The sequence below is a fragment of the Leptonychotes weddellii genome, unplaced genomic scaffold (assembly GCF_054177405.1).
Source record: "Leptonychotes weddellii isolate Sample4059 unplaced genomic scaffold, ASM5417740v2 HiC_scaffold_3628, whole genome shotgun sequence".
In the NCBI taxonomy this organism is placed as follows: domain Eukaryota; kingdom Metazoa; phylum Chordata; class Mammalia; order Carnivora; family Phocidae; genus Leptonychotes; species Leptonychotes weddellii.
The window spans coordinates 1-12387 of record NW_027964571.1 but is presented as its reverse complement, the minus strand read 5'-3'; the positions used below and the strand labels follow the sequence as shown (position 1 = coordinate 12387).

General features: G+C 47.1%; 2 long non-coding RNA genes across 2 annotated transcripts; one reads left to right on the top strand and one right to left on the bottom strand.

Annotated features, from left to right (window-relative positions):
* Nucleotides 1-920: 920 nt before the first annotated feature.
* Nucleotides 921-4448, top strand: LOC145719260 (uncharacterized). Its single transcript, XR_014142271.1, has 3 exons — nucleotides 921-1492; nucleotides 1622-1671; nucleotides 2905-4448. It is a non-coding gene; the product is annotated as an uncharacterized LOC145719260 (long non-coding RNA).
* A 2724-nt stretch (nucleotides 4449-7172) lies between these two features.
* Nucleotides 7173-12378, bottom strand: LOC102750898 (uncharacterized). Its single transcript, XR_014142272.1, has 2 exons — nucleotides 11858-12378; nucleotides 7173-9137 (listed from the first exon to the last, which is right to left on the bottom strand). It is a non-coding gene; the product is annotated as an uncharacterized LOC102750898 (long non-coding RNA).
* Nucleotides 12379-12387: the final 9 nt, after the last annotated feature.

Sequence of the window (12387 nt, the reverse complement as noted above, 5' to 3'; positions counted from 1 at the left end):
TGAGGAGGGCACATTCTGCATGGAGCACTGGGTGTTATGCACAAACAATGAATCATGGAACACTTAATCTAAAACTAATGATGTAATGTATGGGGATTAACATAAGAATAAAAAAAAAATCAAGACTGGATTACTGTGGCAGATGGGTTTTTTCAACAATGGCCACGAGAACATTTCCCATGTCACATTCTTTTCTCCCAGTATGGCTTTGGCATGCCTACTATCAAAAGGTAGAGTTCACATTCCCTCCTCCTTAAATCTGAATTGGTTGGAACTAGGACAGAAGGGATGCTATGACTTTCAAGGCCAGGTCATAAAAGGCAAGATAGTAATTTTTTAGAATTTTTTTTTTTTTGAGAGAGAGAAAGTGTGCACATGACCAAGGGAGGAGGGCGGGGAGGAGGGGCAGAGGGAGAGAGAATCCCAAGCAGGTTCCACACCCAGTTCAGAGCCCAATGCAGGGCTCGATTTCATGACCCTGAGATCATGACCTGAACCAAAATCAACAGTCGGACGCTTAACTGACTGAGCCACCCAGGTGCCCCTAAATAGACGTTATTAGAGCAGTTTTAGGTTCACAGAAAAATTGAGAGGAGGTTACAGAGATGTCCAGTATGCCCACTGCCTTCACACACGCATAGCCTCTCCCACCAGAGTCGTTACCATCAGTGAACCTACACTGACATATCATATGTGCCCCAACACCACAGTTCACATTAGGGTTCACACTTGGTGGTGTACATTCTATGGGTTGGACAAATGGATGACACGTATCCATCATTATAGTATCTATACAGATACTATATGCCCTAAAAATACTGTAAAGATACTATTCACCACCCTAGAAACCCTCTGTGCTCTCCCTGTTCATCCCTGTCTCCCCCCAGTCCCTGGAAGCCACTGCTGTTTTTATTATAACCACCACTCTTTTAGCCAGCTTTTTCTTGGTTCTCTTCAGGATGTTCAGTGATGTTCAGCCACCATGCCATGAGCCTAAGCAGCTATTTGCAGAGGCCATACGCAGGCATTCTAGCCAACAGTTCCAGCTGAGGTCCCAGCTGACAGCCAGAGCAACCACCAGACACATGATTAACAAGTCTTCAGATGATTCAGCACCCAGCCTTTGGTTCTTCTCAGCTGAGGTCCCAGATATTGCGGAGCAGAGACCAGCCATCTCTGCTCTGCGCATTTTGAATTCCTGTCCAACAGAAGCCATAAGCATTATAAATGGTCCTTGTCTCAATGCCACTAGGCTAGAGGTGGTTAGTTATGCCGCAATAGTAACCAGAACAACTGGGGATGAGCCAGATGTAGAAAATAGGAGCAAATGTCAACCTTTTTGAAAAAACACTCTCACAACTCAAACCAATCAAAAGTACAAATACACATGTAAGAATTTTATCATAAACACAAGTCAGCAGACTCAATAAGCTAGAGAATTAGTCCCCAAGAACCCAAGATAACAATACAACAATCAGGAAGAGCACATAAAGTAAGTATCTTTAAAAATTTTTTAAATAACAAGCCATTGTAAAAATTAGGAATAGATTTTGCTGCTGCAAATAACACAAAACCAAAAATAACTGACTTAAACAAGATAGATTTTTTTTTTCTTATGTAGACAAAGCCCAGAAGAAAGAGGTTCTGGGACTGGTATGAGGGTTCAAAGAGGTTGGTGAACTCAGAATCCTTCCAGCTTGTTCTTCCATCCTCAAATCGTGGCCCGGGTCCTCTCTGCCATCACCACCAACTGCAGAAAGAGGGGAAACAGAGGCGAGAATGATTGCTACACCACACCTTCCATACCTGTGATTCTCTCCTCACTCTGTGCTCTCTTATGTCTCTTGGCTGCCAAACACCTGCCAAGTTTTATGCAGTCATCAATAATTTCTTCACCTCAACCTGATGTCCTCTCAGGAACTCATTTAATTACTAGCTAAATAATAGGTAATTTCTATTGCCTACAGCATTGTAAGCAACAGAAAATTGACTTAGATATTCACCACAGATAATATTTACATAATAAAAGAGAGTTTTTGTCTTAACCCAAAAGAAACACAAATTAGAAAAAAAAAAAACTGGAGTAGGTCAGGCTCCAGAAGATACATACTTTGGGGGTCCTTTTTCTTTGGCTTTCAAATCCTATCACATACTGTGATCGACTCCATTCATGGGCGATGCTAAACCAATGTTTTCTCATCTGAAAAGAGAATGGACTACAAAAATGCATTCTAAAACCCTTGTAACAAAACAATCTTGCAACAACCAGAAATGTGCAAGGGTTGAATTTACTATGCTGCGTTGGGATGTGGTTGTGATTCTGGGGGACGGAGAGAGTAAGCATCTTCGAAAAGAAGATAGACACTCTCTCTGCTAGTGATCCAGAGAGAAGGTGGGAAGCCACAGAAGAAAAATGCTTGCTTTCTTCTGGGCATGTCTTGGTTTGGATATCAAAGAATTTAATTATCTACTGAGGGTATTTCAACTAATGAATGAAAAGATAATCTTCCAGGATGGAGGGTTAGGTGGGAGCTAGACAGGGCACTAAAGACACAGTGTTCAGACTCAAAAGGGTCCCTCCCTTTGCATTCCACTTAGATGAAGGTCAAGAACAGGTTAAACTAATATACACACTGAAAGTGGTCACAAGAGTGTTTATCTTGGGGGTGAGCCTTCTGGGATGCTGGAAATGTTCTCTATCTTGATCTTGTTGGGGGTTTTATAAGTAGATACATCTGTAAACATTCATCAAGCCATACACTTAATATTTGTTTACTTACTGAATGTTACATCTCAATACAAATAAAAAATCTTTAAAATAGACTCCAATAAATGGAAGGTGATTGAATTCTACCAAGTTTTCTAGATGTATGTAACCTGTCATGTTTCGTTTCCCTCTATAAGCACTGAGCCTTCAGAAAAAAAGACGTTACAGCTTGGTTTGAGTATCACTGCGGAATGGTCACGTGTCCACACCGGAGCCAGCCCCAGAGCCCAGTGCAACAGAGGCTGTGGTGATTTGAAAGATTCATCGGGAATCTAAAAGCTGCAAAATCTAACTGCCCCGCCTCACAGAACATTCTCCCTCCATTGCCAACCGACGAGGATCTGGGTTCGCTTCTGCTAATGGGAACAGGGGTTTCCCTTGCAGCCCCTTCTGTATACTTTGGTACTCATGATCCAAGACCCTAACAGCAGCCTAAGAACCAAGATGTGTGTGGTATTACCAGGCAGACAAGCTGAGCAGTGGGACAATGAGCGTGTCCCCACTAGGACCCAGCCAAGCATGGGGATAGTCTCCACGAGTCAATCAGAGAGAGATGTTTGTCCAACTAGACCGTGACTTGTGCTTAGCACGGAATCTAGCCAGTATGTTGGATCCTCCAATGGGAAAATCTTTACCTAAAGGGATCATCTCAGTCCCTTTTCTAGGCTGGACTAGTCACGTGTGCTAACAAAGCTGTCTACTTGCCACAGCTTTTAACCATTTGCCTTAATAGGTGTTTCCAATTCCATTTTGTTCACAATAAATGTCAAGTTTCAGCTCCATTTCCTCCATTTTGAAGGTATTTTTGGTGCATTTCCACAGGCCTAACATAGCCTGTAACATAGTGAAACTTGGACTTAATGAGCCTTCTGTGTGTTTGACATGTTCGGCTGCTTGTTCTTCCTGTAGTTAATGGGACACCAGTAGTGAGTGTCAGAAACCCCCAAACCAACCAACACAGCAGGATGGAATGTGAGCATGGTGGCCCCCCACTAAAGACCTACAGGGTGGGAGGAAGGCAGACAGTTCCCCCATGAGTGTGGGAAGGGGGGTGTGGGATTCTTGTCCCAGAAGTTTGGGGTGCTGGGCAGACACAGATGTCTCTATAACAAGGATAGAAAAGATCTGCTATCTCCAGACAACAGAAACTCTTCCCTTAGGCTTTTTTCGGCACCATGTATCCCCACCCAGACCTCTGTTCCAGGAGGCCCGTGTTCGCTCTATCAATCTGTCCAGGAGCCACCAAGGGGTTCAGTGAGGTGGGAAAGGGTAAAGAAAATAAAAGGGAGAGGTTGAAACAAGTTATCAGTGGAATGCTTCAGTTGCTCTTCTCCAACTTTGACATGCAGTTTATAAAACCGAATTCATATTCTCCAAAATTGTGATATTTTAACTTGCTGATATTCATCCAAATCTATTCCAGTCTTGGGGGAAAGTGGCAAATACCTACTAGGCTTCAAATATCTTTTATTGAGGGTTTTTTCTTTCCAGTATTTATGTGACATTTTTATTTCCTTCTTTATGAACTCTGCTCATGTCATTGGTGATAACAAAAAGATGATGATGGTGGGTTTTTTCTTACATATTCATAGATACACTTTATATATTAAGGAAAATACCCACTATATTAGGAAAGGCAAATATTTTCCCAGTTGTTAATGGTTGCTTTATATTTTAACTTTTTATTGGTGTTCAATATATAGAAAAAAGTTTACAAATCTTACTGTGCAGATAAATAAGTTTTCACAAACTGAACATACATGTAAAACCAATATATAGGTCAAGAAATGTAACTGAAGAGGAATCACAAGAGAATCCCTTTTTATTCACCTTCCTGTCTCTACTCAGTTCCAAAGATAACCATTACTCTGTTTTCTAATATTATAGAATGGTATGTAAGTTTTAAAAATTTATGAAATTTAAATCAAACAGTATGTAATTTTTGTATCTTGTCTCTTATGTTTGTGATACTACATTTGCGATATTGTTTATAATATTATGTTTTTAAACTTCCTCCATTCTCTTTTGTGTAGCAAGTGATCAATCATTATTACGTATAATATTGCATTATATAAATTATACCATGTTTATTTATCCATTCTGTTCTTTTTTTATTTAAATTCAATTAATTAACCTTAACCATAGTTTTTTCACTCTCCTCCTATTACGTCCTTCTTCCCAGCCCTAGGAGGTGCCCACTGAGTGTCAGGAAGCACCTGGAAGCACCTGGCCTAGGTACGGTGGGCTGAGGTGTTTGGTGACAAGGCTCTGACTCACCTGGAGCAGCGAGGGCTGGTGAGGTCACGCAGACCAAACCAAGGCCCCACAAGGGGAGACACCTCCACAGACCAGGCTTTGCTAAAAGAATTGTATTAACTCTTTATTCCAATGGGATTTTTTTTAAGATTTATGTATTTATTTGAGAGAGAGAGAGAATGCAGGGGGAAGGGGCAGGGGGAGAGGGAGAGAATCTGCAGCAGACTCTTCGCTGAGCTTAGGGCCCGACGTGGGGCTCAGTCTCACGACCCTGAGATCACAACCTGAGCAGAAACCAAGAGTCAGACCCTCAACTGACTGAGCCACCCGGGCGCCCCTATTCCAGTGGGATTTAGGTTTCTCTTAAATTCAGTGTGACAGGCCTAAATCTCTGAAGTGCCATCACTGTTGTTTTATAATGAGCTGGGTGAAGAGGGCGCCTGGGCAAGGAAGGGGTATTAAAGGCTCTAAAGTTTGTCTGGTACATCAGAGACTCTGCCATGCATTAAAATGACTTAAGCAACCAAGGGTTGTTCTCCCAATCAGAAATTAGACTATCTGGAGAAACCTCCAGAAAGCATATCGCTCTGGTTGCATGGCTGACACCACGCAAATGGAGACCCTCGATGCAGAGCCAGGCATCGTGTCACCTGTTCAAAAGTCATGGCAGGGTCCAGGTTGATGAGACACAATCACCCAAAACTCAGCTAACGTTTATGCTGTCGCTGTACAGAGCACCCAATCCCCCGAGCAAGATGGATGAGAAAAGAAGAAGGTTATCAGCTTCTTTCTGCTCTCTGACCTGGGCCAAGTTTCCCGTCCGCTCCAGGCTGGGGGAAGGGGGGCAGAAAGGGCAAGACCAGAGACGGGTTCATGGACCTAATTGTGCTTGCTGAGCTCCGGCTGCATGACCGACGGCTTTGGTGACCAGGGCAGAGCCTGGGCCAGGCCTGCTGGGCAGCTGGAGGCTGCCGTAGCCCAAACTTCTAACAGAATGAGAAACGGCCACTTTTTAAAACTTACCAAAATAGCATCTTGCAGAGATGCTAATATATTAACATCTTAATGGCCTCTTACACTGTCACAGGGGAACTAGGGGACCAAAAACACTCCTGCCTCAGGGACGTGCTGAGCAGGCAGCTTTTCAAAGAGCAGCCGTGTTGGTACTTGGGGCCTCAGTCACTCATACATCCATTAAGGACCTGGAGCACTGGGCAGGCTGCCCTGAGAGCATAAAGTGGCTTCCCGGGACACCATGTGGCTGGAGGGGCATTGTTTCCAGAGAGCCGAGTCCAAAAATGGAATGGCACGGAAAGATCGGGCAGTGCTAACCACAGAGTGGTGAAGGCCCGTTCCCTGTGGAAAGAGCCAAGCACTCAATAGCGTCATGTCTGGACACCCCAGACTAAGGCTTGGCGTGTGGTGGGCTTGCGTGGGCTCAGCTGATGGAACAGAGGTGGGAGCAGGGTCTGAGCAGAACCTTCTTCCACTGCCTCAGGGACGCCCCACGTGAGCACTCCGTCGGCGCAGGGTGATTGATAACGGTCTGGGAGAGCAATGCATCACACCGGTCTGGAAACCTCACTCCCGTAGTTAGCAGCACATCCCGCAGTGGTAGAAAAGGAAAAAGGCAAACCAAGGACCAGCGACTTTGCTCACTGGCTCCATTCTTGCTGTAGCAACAACCTTGGCCAGGGCGGAGGTTGAAACTCTTACCTGAAATGAGGTTCCTGCAAGATTTATCACTCTATTTCTCTATTCTAGGCAAGTCGGTTCCAAACTTGGCTCTGCGACTGTTGTCTGGAGCACTTGTTGACATGCAGATTCCTGGGCTCCAGCCCTAAAGATTCTGATCCGGTAGGGATGGAGTGTACCCGGGAATCTGTGTTTCTAACAGGTGCTCCTGGTCATCCTGGCACAGGGGATCCAAGGACCAATATTTGGAAGTAACCGCTCCAGCCCACACTGTTTCCATGGCATCAATCGCTGCAGATGGGCTATGGCTCAGACAGGGAGCCCGGGGGGAGCACCCAGCATGTTCTGGGCTCCCAACACTGACATACTAGTGTGTCCCGGATACGTGTCTCCAGCTCTGCCTCACAGGGGGCCCCACGGCTCTCGTTTTTAGCACACGTGCTCTACACACCAATTGCACTCGGTCAGTTTATTGGGCACCTACTATAGACAAGGCACAGTACCAGGTGCTGCAGGGTACAAAGACAGCAAGGCTAGTCCTCACCCTCAAGGGGCTCACAGTCTAGTGGGAGAGAGACACACTCACAGGTAAACAAAAATACAAGGCAGAATGGGACGAGCTCTCGCACAGAGGCAAAGCCCCCGGGACGGCAGGCAGCCGGGCAAGGTCCCACGTGCTGAGGCCCGTCAGGTGTTGGATGCAGGCAGTGGCGCTTCGGCCAGTCCCCTGGGGACGGGCAGGATTCACACAGGTGGGACTGACCAGAGAAGGATGTTTCAGGCCCAGGGAAGGCGTAGAGGGGGGGAAGTATGCTGAATGTCTGCCTTGACCGAAACATAGGCTGCTAATGGGATGATGAAGGGAACTGAAGCTGGAAACGTGGTTTGAGGCTAGATGGTAGGGGGTGTCCTTATGGTCAGGATGTCTGACTTCGTTCTGTAGGCAATGGTGAGCCATGGAAGGTTTCTGAGCAAGGGAGGACATGACCTCATTTCCTCAATTCCAGGTACATGGCTATAATACATGATTAGGGCTACTGTTGATAACTTCACTCTGGGGACTTACACCCTCTCTTGGTCTCAAAGCAGAAGCCCTGGGGCCACAGATACTTTCCAGGGCTGCACAAGGCTAGGAAGCCTTAGTCCAGGTAAATTCGGAGCTCACTTAACAGCTTTGCATCACCTCCACAGAACAGGAAGCGGGGCCTTCTAGAATCATTTGAAAGTAAGGGGCAGGGCCAAGGAAGGTACTCCTTGAACCCTGGTGACCTAAGCATGTCATGGATGAGCTGCAGAGAAAATGGGAGTGCGAAAAGAAACCAGGGAGCATCACCAAACTAAACCACCTCCCGTTACCCACCCCACCCTCTAGCTCACTGGGTGGGGAGACCCTGCAGTCTAACTCCCTAGAATCAGTAGACGGGGTTTCTAAATGCTCTATACAGACAAGGTTTTCCGCTGACACCTTCCCTAGGATCCTGCCTAGCTATCCAGGGAGGAGGGAGAATGGCGCCCTCCCCCACCTGGGCCACCCCAGCCCGAGAAGGGATGTGAGGCCACTGCTGTCCAGGTGGACACAGCGATGCTGGTCAGCGAGGGCTCCCCCAGAACCTCCACACCCGCCGAAGTGGATGCCTGGGCAGAGAGGGGCGAAGTCACAGCTGGACTCCCCAGAAGAAATGCTCCCGGGGAGCTGGTGTGCACATCGGGGCCGGGCCCGGCCGGGCCCCCGCCACTGTTGCTGATGGTCCACAGGCATGGGTAGGGGCTGCAGAGACAGAGACACAGAATGCTTGAGGATGCTTCCAGAAAGGCCGGCCAGCTGCCCGGTACGAGGGGGCCCAGGTCCAGGAAGAGGGTGCCCAGCCACAGCTTTCTTTCTAGCTCTGACACAGAATAGCCCTTGCCTGTGGGGAAGCTGAGGCGAGCAGGGAAATGCAGTGCAATAAGCATATAATTAGGCGTCCTGACCTGAATTTCCATGCTTGGCCCTGCCACTGGCAAGTTTGATTTTGAACACAGCATTTCATTTCTGGAGGCCTGCCCTGCGGCCGCGTGGATGCGCAGGAGAGCAACAGGGGGGGATCTGGACGGCAAGGCCTGCAGGGAGGACCACTCACTGGCAAGAGAACTGACGTGGTGCAGCAGCCGGGACACACAGGTGTCGGGAAAAGCGGGTTTGCATCCCAGCTCCACCACTTACTCCTCCGTGACCTTGGTCCAATTCACATCTGAGTCTCAGCTTCCTCATCTTCAAGACTCGGAGTGATAATTATGCACACGTTACAGATGTTGTTGTGACGATTGAAGAAGATGAGCAGATGGTGTCTAGCACACGGCACTCACCAAAGGGTGGTGGTTATAATGAACTCTTCCATTCCTGGTCTCCACCCAACAGCTCTGGTCCCTGGCAGAAAGGCTGGGGAGCGAGACCTCCTCGTGGGACTTCTCTTATTCTAAAGCCCTGGTTCACAGACCTGGCTGCACATTGGAACCCCTGAGCAAGTTCCAAAATAATACTGATGCCTGGGTCCTGCTGCCACGGATCCTGACTCAACCAGTCTGGCATGCAGCCCCAGGGATCAGGATTTTTAAAAGCTTTCCGGTGGATCATAATGGGCAGCAATATTTGCACCCGAACACAAACGAAGATGCCTGCTCTTGGAACAGGTGGGATAAACACCCATGCTCTAAGCCTTCGGCCATCCCTAGGTCCTGACATTTTAGAGTTTCTGCATCTTCTCATACTGCACTGCGTGCGAATAGGCTCATTACGCGGTGACGGTCCTGGGCTATTCTCTAGCAGAATCTTTATGGAGTCAGTAGTGGGTTAAACATGCTACTGAGGGAACGAGAGGGAGAAATGCCACCTGCACTCTGTGCCCTAGTCCAGAGACTACAGACCTCACTGGGCCAGAGGAAACCCACGGAAGGCCAGGCTCTGAGTGTTTGCTTGTTGTGTGTTTGGGTGTTAACCAGCTCGGCTTGCCGAGATTTGGGGCCTGATCTCCAGAAGAGACACTTCCACAACATCGCTCAGGGCAGGACCCCTTCCTGATGCCTCCCGGGCCGGTGGGAAAACCATGCACTCAGTTATACCTCTTACTGCATGACCTTCAGGACGTTTTTAATGCTTCTGAGCTTTAGTCTCTCCAACAGTAAAATAGGAATTTTAACGCCAACCTTGTGGATGTCTTTGATACTATAAATTACTTGCATAAAGTATCTAGGACAGAACCTGCCACACGATTATTTAATATCTTCAAGGACTCACTGTCTCCCTTCCTACCACAACCCAAATCCACGCTTTTCCCTTAGATAATCCAGTCAAGCACTGTCCAATAGATATAAAATGTGAGCCACAACAGCAAGGCTGAATTTTCTAGTAGCCACAAGAAAGAAAGAAAGAAAGAAAGAAAGAAAGAAAGAAAGAAAGAAAGAAAGAAAGAAAGGAAGGAAGGAAGGAAGGAAGGAAGGAAGGAAGGAAGGAAGAAAAAGAAAGAGAAAAAGAAAGAAAGGAGAGAGGAAGGAAGGAAGGAGAGAGAGAGAAAGAAAAAGAAAGAAAAAAGGAAAAAGAAAAACGAGACTTAAGGCTAATTATATTTTATGGAACCAAAAATATTTAAAATATCATCATTTCAACACGCATTTGAGGTAAAAAAAAAAAAAGTTGAGATTTTTATTCTTTGTTTCCTGCTACATCTCCAAGCTTGTGTGTGCGCCTCACTCCCAGCACACCGCCACTGGGACCCGCGGCATTTCGAGGGCTCAGTGGCCACCAGCGGCCGGTGGAGGCTGTGTGGGGCAGCACGGCGCGAGACCCTGACCGCCACAGCAGCATCAGTATCAAAACCACCAAGGTCAAGCATACAGCAACACCCACAAGCTTGTTAAAAGGCAGAATCGCAGGCTCCAACCCAGACCTGTTCATCAGATTGTGCATTTTAACAATATCCCAGGTGATTCTAACACACGTGTAAGTGTGAGCAGGCCCACTGTAGCCCAAAACGCTATGATCTCCTAACGTTTTCTAGACGGGCAGATCACATATCATCGGACATCTCCCAAGACCCAGCTTTTAATTTTGAATCCCTTTTTGGACCTTCTCAAAATTCTGCATACCTATGTTGAACTTAACAGCTGACATTTATATAGAACGTTACTGCTCACAAAGCATTTTAATGTATTTTCTCCTTCTGGGCTCACCACAACCTACGGAGTAGCTTCTATTATTTCCATTTTTGCGATTAGAAAGCTGGAGCTCAGTGAGGCCAAGAAAACTGCATGAAGGCACAAAGTCAGTAAGAGATAGAACCGGGACTAAAGCCCAGTCCATCAAACTCCAAGGTCCCTCCCTGTCCTCTCCCCCACACTCTTTTCCAGAAGTCAGAACGAAACTCAGGTCTCTGGTGTGCACGTTATGCCATGGGTCCTACATGCTACACTCTGCTTATTACCTGGGTTGTGGGCCAGGCACCCACAGTCTGTCCCCCTGTTAGGACAGGTGGCTTATGAGAACACAGACAACCCAGCATCTTGAATTCTCAATGTCTATTTACACTTATTCCTTCAATCCTCCTACAGTCAGTATCTGTCTGCTACCATCACAGTTTACAATATTTCTGACTGGTTCAGGACAAATGATTGCAGGCCATAATGTCTTTTCCCTTTTAAAAATAGAATACCAAAGCTACAGAAGAAAGAGCATACAGCTGAGCAAGTGCTTTCCCCTCCCTGCTCTCTGGGAGAGAAAAGTCCATCCTGGGCGCCTGGGTGGCTCAGTCGTTAAGCGTCTGCCTTCGGCTCAGGTCATGATCCCAGGGTCCTGGGATAGAGCCCCACATCGGGCTCCCTGCTCAGCGGGAAGCCTGCTTCTCCCTCTTCCTCTGCTGTTCCCCCCCACCCCACCCCCGCTTGTGCTCTCTCACTCTCTCTCTGTCAAATAAATAAATAAATAAAATCTTTAAAAAAGAAAAGAAAGAAAAGTCCATCCTGTTGTTACCCTCACTTCCTAGTGGCTTAGAAGTCAGGACAATGGCTTAACCCAAGCCACCCTAGCGAAAAGAATGAGCTTGAGTCTCCAGTGCTCACGTCAACCCCCAAGACCACCAATGAGCAAGTTGCTGGTGTTGGTCTTACCTGGGCCCTGGATTGATTGGCCCGCTGGTGTGTGGTACGGACAGGATGCTGGTGTGCGGTGTGGAGGACAAGGAAGTCCAGCTGTCAGCTCCGGAGAAAACTTGCAGGTTATTGCTGGAGCTTTCTATCAAATTCACTTTGGGGAAATAACAACAGTTCAGTTGATGAAGCACGTAGAACATACAAAGACGGTGGCCAATGATACCATTTTACGGCAACTTGTACCCACGGTTTGTTAGTACTTTCTGAGGGAAACAGAAAAGACGGAGGCTCTCAGATATACTGAATGTCAACCATATGCCACATGCCGTTCATATTTTGATCTTCACAACAACGACCTGTCCTCTCCACTTTATAGATGAGGCTCGGAGAGGTGGGACGATCTGCCCTTTATGATGCAGATCTGTCTGACTCACAGTACCACACTCACTCCCCTGTAAGAACGGACTGTGTCAGCACACCCTGAACACAACCCCAAGGGCCCGCCAGTGCCCCCGATGAGATTTCTGAGGAGCGGCACCTTATTCTTC